Source organism: Mustela lutreola, chromosome 8, assembly GCF_030435805.1.
Source record: "Mustela lutreola isolate mMusLut2 chromosome 8, mMusLut2.pri, whole genome shotgun sequence".
NCBI lineage: Eukaryota > Metazoa > Chordata > Mammalia > Carnivora > Mustelidae > Mustela > Mustela lutreola.
In genome coordinates, this window is record NC_081297.1 from 76,516,271 (window position 1) to 76,523,525 (window position 7,255).

At 38.4% G+C, this 7,255-nt stretch overlaps 1 pseudogene; it reads left to right on the forward strand.

Annotated features, from left to right (window-relative positions):
* Positions 1–6,955: 6,955 nt before the first annotated feature.
* LOC131839952 (U4 spliceosomal RNA) lies at positions 6,956–7,024 on the forward strand (annotated as a pseudogene).
* Positions 7,025–7,255: the final 231 nt, after the last annotated feature.

The window sequence follows — 7,255 nt, forward strand, 5'->3', positions numbered from 1 at the left end:
ATAGAGGCCTCACAAAACTCCCAGGTAGGAAGAAGTGGTATTGATAGGAGTCTGGGCTGGTCTTCTGGGGAAGAGGGCCCACCGTGCTGGGACTGAGACGAGAATGACTGGGAAGGGCAGTTCTTCCAGAGACATTGGGGGATAAAGGTAGCGGATAGGGGGTGGGACTTATTGTAAGCAAATTAGGCAGCCAGTGTCAGTGATGCACTGTTCCCAAAGGTGCTTATGATGATAGGCAGAGGAGGAAAATGGGGCCTGTCAGTTCCTTCAATCCCAGAGGCTTCTTTCCATGAAGCCTGTCTCTCTGGGACATACTAACCTCCCCACTGCATGTCCCAGGCCCTCTTCAGATCAGTCTTTCCATGTTGTATGTCTGTGGGTTGGTTGCCTTTCCTTCTCCCCAAGAGCAGCCTTCCAAGCTACCCCTGAGCCAAGCAGACTGACCTTTAAAAGTCCAGGCTTTCGGGGCTCCTGGGTGGCTCAGTCAGCTAAGCCACTGCCTTTGGCTCAGGTCATGATCCTGGAGTCCTGCGATCAAGTCCCACATCGGGCTCCCAGCTCTATGGAGAGTCTGCTTCTCCCTCTGACCTTCTCCCCTCTCACGCTCTCTCTCACTCCCTCTCTCACTCTCAAATAAATAAATACAATCTTTAAAAAAAAAAAAAAGTCCAGGCTTTCTACATATTATATGACTCCATTTATATAAATGTCTGGAATGGGCAAATCTGGAGACAAAAAGGGAATAGAAATGATTGCTGATGGGTATGGCATTTTTTTTGAGGGTGATTAAATGTTCTGGAATTAGTGGTGGTGATGGCACTACCTTCTGATTGTACCAAAACCACTGAACCTACATTTTAGTAGAGTGAATTTGTAGTATGCAAATTATATCTCAATAAATCTTTTATAAATCAATCAATCAATGAATTAATCTCTAGGCTTTAAGCCCTACTGGTTGCAAGAACTCACAAAATTCGAGACCCCTCATTTTCCAAGCCAGTTGCTATTGGCATTCGTTTTCCCCAGGTGCTTCCCTGAGTGTTAGTCTGTCTCTCACTCTTCTCCACAACTGCAGCTTTCTCCCCACTCCAGCAGCCATGATCCCTTTCTCTCCCAAGCTATATCTCTGCAGCTTCCTACCTTCTTCAATGCAGCCTCTTCTCTACCTTCAGTTGTGAAGTTTGTTTGCCAGTCTTCAGATTGATTTCTGGGGTATTATGGATGATTTGATAGTTATCTGGTTGTATTCATGGGATGTAGCAAGCCTAGGGTCCTGTCACCTCTGCCACCTTCTCCCTCTCCTACTTAAATTCTCTTTAAAAAGTATTATTTGAACTAAGAAAGAGAGGTATTCTCTATAGGAGGAGAATAGATCAAAGCTGTTGTTAAGAAAAGCCACTTTTCCTCCACCCTCTTAGGTTTAGTGACAAGGCCTTCAAATTTATAATAACAAAAGACCAATTAATAGGAGAAAAGGCACACAATTTTTATTAACATTTATGTGCACAGGAGTTTATAAAAAAGAAATGAAAGTCAAAGAAGTGGTTAGACTCACACGTTTAGCATTTTAACAGAAAAAAAAAGAGGGAGCTTGAGCTTCAAGGAATGATAAGTTATGGGGAAGTGACTAGGAAATATATGGAGAAGAATAGTGGGAGATAAAAATTTAGTTATTCAGACTTATCTTGATTCTGCCTCTCTGTCCTGGGTGATGTGTGGTACTCTCCTTCCCATGACAGGAGAGGGAGACACCTCATAAAGAAAATTTATGCCCTGCTTATAGGTGGGTAAGGGGAAGGCAGGGAAACATTCCTGCATCTGTGGATTCTCAGTTGCCTTCAGCTCAAAATAATCCTTATGCTAAAGTTTCATATCTTAGAGTAGCATACCCTTATCTCCTCCACAGTAGTGCAAGTCAATTTTGAATCTGTCACTTTGCTTTTGGTTTAGTTTAGTTCTTTCAGATATGTCTGTGTGTGCTTGATGAAGTAAAGTAAAATTAGTTATATTGTTAGCTGTAATAATGGAACAATATTGGGATTCAAAAAAACAGAAAACAGGCTAACAATCAAGCCAACAAAGGAACTCTTCAGCAACATTTCATCGTGCTCAATTTGTAACTGGGATAGTGTGTTCTACTGCTGTACTGGCTCAAAGGGCATTTCAAACTGGCTTTACCTCATCTCCTGATGTCAGGTAATAAGAATTACCTTTAAGTCAGCCCTATTGCATTAAGTATCTCGGTTCTCCACTTTGTTCTGGACAACTATGAGTTTCCAGAATGATTGGATCGTATATTGTCCCCTCGGTATATCAGTAGTATGTGGGTATTTATTCCAAAAAACACAGGGTTTGTGTATCTATCTGTTCCTTGCTCTCTTGTTCATGTGATCATTCCTCCAGCTTCTTCTCCTCTCCTGTTCTCAGTTCACTGTCCTTGATATAATCACCCCTGGGCAGAAAACTTCACTCTGCATACGTGCAAAGGAATTTTTCCATCTGGGAATGCTTGCTTCTTTTCCTCAGTAAATGATTTGATGTAGATTTGGAAGAGAGAGAGTAAGCGACCTTAGGATTGATTTAAAGAATTTCATGACCACATGAAGCACCTGGGTGGCTCAGTCAGTTAAGAATATGATTCTTGATCTCTGCTCAGATCTTGATCTCAGGGCCATAGGTTCAAGACCCACATTGGTCCCCAAGCTGCATGGAGCCTATTAAAAAAAAAAAAAAAGTATTTCATGACTTCGAGTATTAGGGGAAGGGTGGGTGCTGGTTGAAGAAAAAAAACAAATAGATTAACAATGCCCTTCTCTGTGTAAAATTTAAGCTCCTTGGGGCGCCTGGGTGGCTCAGTGGCTAAAGAGGCTAAAGCCTCTGCCTTCGGCTCAGGTCATGATCCCAGGGTCCTGGAATCGAGCCCCGCATCAGGCTCTCTGCTCAGTGGGGAACCTGCTTCCTCGTCTCTCTCTGCCTGCCTCTCTGCTGACTTGTGCTCTCTGTCAAATAAATAAATAAAATCTTAAAAAAAAAAAAAATTAAGCTCCTTCCCTGACCTGGCTCCAGGTTACCTCTTTATACATCAAACTTTGTATTTTCTTTTCCTTACCTGGAATAAGCTTCTTCCAGATCTTTGCAATCTGGCTCCTTAGAGTGTCATTTAGTCTCAATTCCAGTCACATCTACTCACAAAGGTCTCTTCTCAAAACCTAATCAAAAGCAGCCCTGCACATCATTATCACATCATAGCACTTTTGTTTACTTCATGGCATTTGTCACCGTCAGAATGTGCTTCCCTCACATTTGTCTACCGTGCATTGTTTAACTCCACTAGAACATAAACTGTAGGAAAACAAAGATTAATATTTCCTTTATTTACTGCCCTATCCCCAGTACCTATAATGTTGCCTGGAAGTAAGTCCTAAATAAATATTTGTGTGCTCAGTGATTGTACAACTGAGTAAAAGAATGATTTGTTGAAGTATGACGAAGGTGAGGAGTTCACTTAGCATAGCTGTTTGCGAATTTTTTCTCCAGAATCCTATCACATTCAAAATTATTAAGGATGCCCAAATAACATTTACTTCTGTGTTGTATGTATGATATTTAGTGTATTAGCAATTAAAATTTTAAAATTATGTACCAATTCATTTATAAATAATAACAATCATAAATCCATTACCTGTTAACATTTTTTAAAAACCCTTTAAAATAGAAAGTATTTTCCAAAACAAAATAATGAGAATGATGGCATAGTTTTACATTTTACTAATCTATTCAATTTCTGGCTTAGTAGAAGACAGCTGGACTTTCATATTTTCTCTACAATCAAAACATGCGATATGTTATTTTGGTTAAAATATATAAAGAAAATCTGAGCTCATCCGGTTGTGGAGTTGGTAAAGGAAGGGATATTTAAATAGCTTTTTTAGATAATTGTGGCTATTCTTTTTTGCTACTACTGACAAAGCTTGACAAGTGGTAGTTTCTTAAGGTTAATTGCAATGTGGAATCTGAGTCTACATCAATGAACTTTTTGTACTTTTTTAATTAAAATCTTATTGGTCTATATTGTACTTTGAATGGGTGTGTCTTTATCCACGTGTGATTTTGTAATGTATTTTATTGGCCACTTGCAAAATATCAATTGACTGAGTCATGCATATATGCCAAATGTTAATACATTTTATTAAAACCTGTAAAAAATCACATTTGTTAACATAACCCCAATATTATCCAAAGAGTCTTTAGGTATTAGGAAGCTGTCAAGTTCATGGTGGCATATGTAAGTTTTCTATTTTTGCTTGGAATCTTGAATTCTGTCATTTTCAATAAGTACTTGCAGTGATTTGTCTTGATTGATGAGCACACTTTATTCGTTTTTCAAAAAACTTGTGTCAAATACCCAAGATGGAGTGATCATGGTTTGTCAGTCATTCTTTTAAATAAGAATTATTTTTATGGAAAAAGGTGACTAGTTCAGTTCATAACTCAAGTGATTGCAACAAATGCTTTTTCTTGAGACATCTTACTTCAATGTGCAGCAAGTGTTTATGTATAGCTATAGCAAAAAAATATTTAAAAGACATGCACTCAAATATTGAGATTAAAATTTTACTGCCTCATCAATCTTTTGTTAATTGGAACAGGTGACTTTTTTCCGTGAATGTATGGCCAATAAGAAATACCATGAATACCAGTACTGTTTGATGACACTGCCTTGTTTCATGCTGGTTAGGACACCTGTAGTTTTCCTCACAATTTTTTCTGCACTATCAGTACAAATTTTAATTCTTTGTAAAAGAGCAAAAAAAATAGTATTATAAAAATAAATGTTAACTTAATCTACCCCTTGAAAGGGGACCTTCCCACCTTCCCCAAAAGATGTTCTGAGAGGCCATACTCTAAAAAGTACTACTTTAGCTCATGGTTGCTGTAGGTCAGAGATAAAATATAAAAGAATATTTGACATACCTTCTTTTTTTTATTTATTTATTTGACAGACAGAGATCACAGGTAGGCAGAGAGGCAGGCAGAGAGAGAGCAGGAAGCAGGCTCCCTGCTGAGCAGAGAGCCCTATGTGGGACTCGATCCCAGGACTCTGGGATCATGACCTGAGCCGAAGGCAGAGGCTTTAACCCACTGAGCCACCCAGGCGCCCCTGACATACCTTCTTAACCCAAACTTCAATTCAATTGAATTTGCAAATATTAAGTTCAAGAAATGCTTTCTTCCTACATTCCCTTATCTATAAATATCTACCCAGAAATGAGCACAAAGAACAAGGTAGCAAGTGTGAGGTATCTTGTACAGCTAATGATTGCAATTATGTAGGCTCATTGCTCTATTATTATCTAGGCATTCTGATCTTCTACATAAGAGACTGGTCTTACATTTGTGCTTTGTCTTAGAAACATTTCTGTCATTTTCTACCTATGGATGGGTAAAGTATGAAGAGAGTAAAAAAGGGTATATAGTGACCCATAAGTTTTAAAATTCTTTCCCTAAAAGTGGTTTTGCAGTAATGTTGGCCAAACTTCTCAAAGAAATTAGAATGATCAATTCTGATGACAAGCCATTGTTTAGAAACTTGAAGGATCTTTTTACCCTATCAGAGATTGCTCAGGCCACTTGCTTGCACAGATGGTCATGTAGAAATCTTAACTTTATTCTGCTTTGAGCATGCTTGTATTTCCACTTGCTTGCTATTATATTGCAAGTCTATAAGCAAAGCTCTTTTATCCATACTCACAGACATCCAGGAAATGCTGGGAATTCAGCACAAGGAACAACCCTCAGCAACAAGGGTAGTAAATGAATACCGAACTTCCTTGTCCTTCAGTAAGATAATTCTAAGTTCCTGAGAGCATCCCTAGCTAGACTGAACCCCATTGTCTATATAGGTAACCCTTCTCATTTCATGCACCCTTTAGTGGGTTTTCTCCTTTCCCTGTTTCACCTCAGTTTCACTTGTGCGTCCTGGGATCCACCAGATAAACGACCTACACCCAATCCCTTTTATTCAGGATTGGTTTTTGAGAGGCCAAATAAAGACAAAATCTTCCTTCAAACAGAGTCAATGGTAATGAACAAATTACCATTTGGGGGGCAGAGAAAGAGGGAGGGAAGTAGTGTCACCTTTTACTTTACAACTGAAATATGTTCTAATTATAATATTCATTGATATGCCGTTATGTTAAAGAAGAGTTCATACAGGACATACTCCCCATTTTCAAACCACGGAAGCATGCCTGGGTGGCTCAGTAGGTTTAGCATCCAACTCTTGATTTTGGCTCAGATCATGATTTCAGAATCATGGGATAGAGCCGCATATTGATCTCACATGGATGTTTTCAAGCATAGTTTCTGGAGCTGTATCCACCAACATATTTTTCTTATGATACTTGATTTTCAAAGTCACTAGATTTGTCTATGGACTCTACTCTTAGCTATCTGGCAAAGCTTATAAATTTACAAGTCATATTTTCATATTGCTTTCCCTTTTACTCTTTTTAGCTACTATCAGTCTGGCTGATAGTAACTGTTAATATATGAGTGACTACAGAAGGAAGGACCCCAGGAAGGGAAAGAGGGAAGAAGGAAGGAATAAAGGAAGGACAACTGAATTTGAAAATGCATTTGGTGCTAAGTCATTCAGTTCTAAAGGGCAGATTTGATTTATTCTGCATATGTAAATTACAGTATTTGCAAATTACTTGGTTATCTGTAATTCTTAACAATAAGCCCAGATACTCCCTAATGTCAAGTGAGAAAATAAGTTTTACATATCAGAAACTCGGGAAAAGCACTGATATCTGGGAAGCATTCTTCAAAGGAAATTGAAGTCTAAAACCAAACAGAATTCAATAGAGGGAGTCAAAACAAGACATCCTAAGTTCTTAGCAGAATGGTTTAGTTCAAGGATATTTTACTCCACTTTAAAGAAGAACAAATAAGCTTTGCGCAGTGGCAGTATCGTAGCCAATGAGGTTTATCCGAGGCGCAATTATTGCTAATTAAAGAAGAACAAATAATTCAGAAATCAAGCACACATAAAGGAAAACAAGGTGCATGAAGTTCTGGGCCCTTAAAAGCATAATACAAATTTATCTACTTGAAGATGTAGGGAATGATGAGAAATCTTATGAAAATTAAAGTAGTGATACTTTACCACACAATCCAGCAATTGCACTGCTTGTTATTTATCCAACAGAGCTGAAAACTTATGTACACACAAAAACCTAAACACCAATGT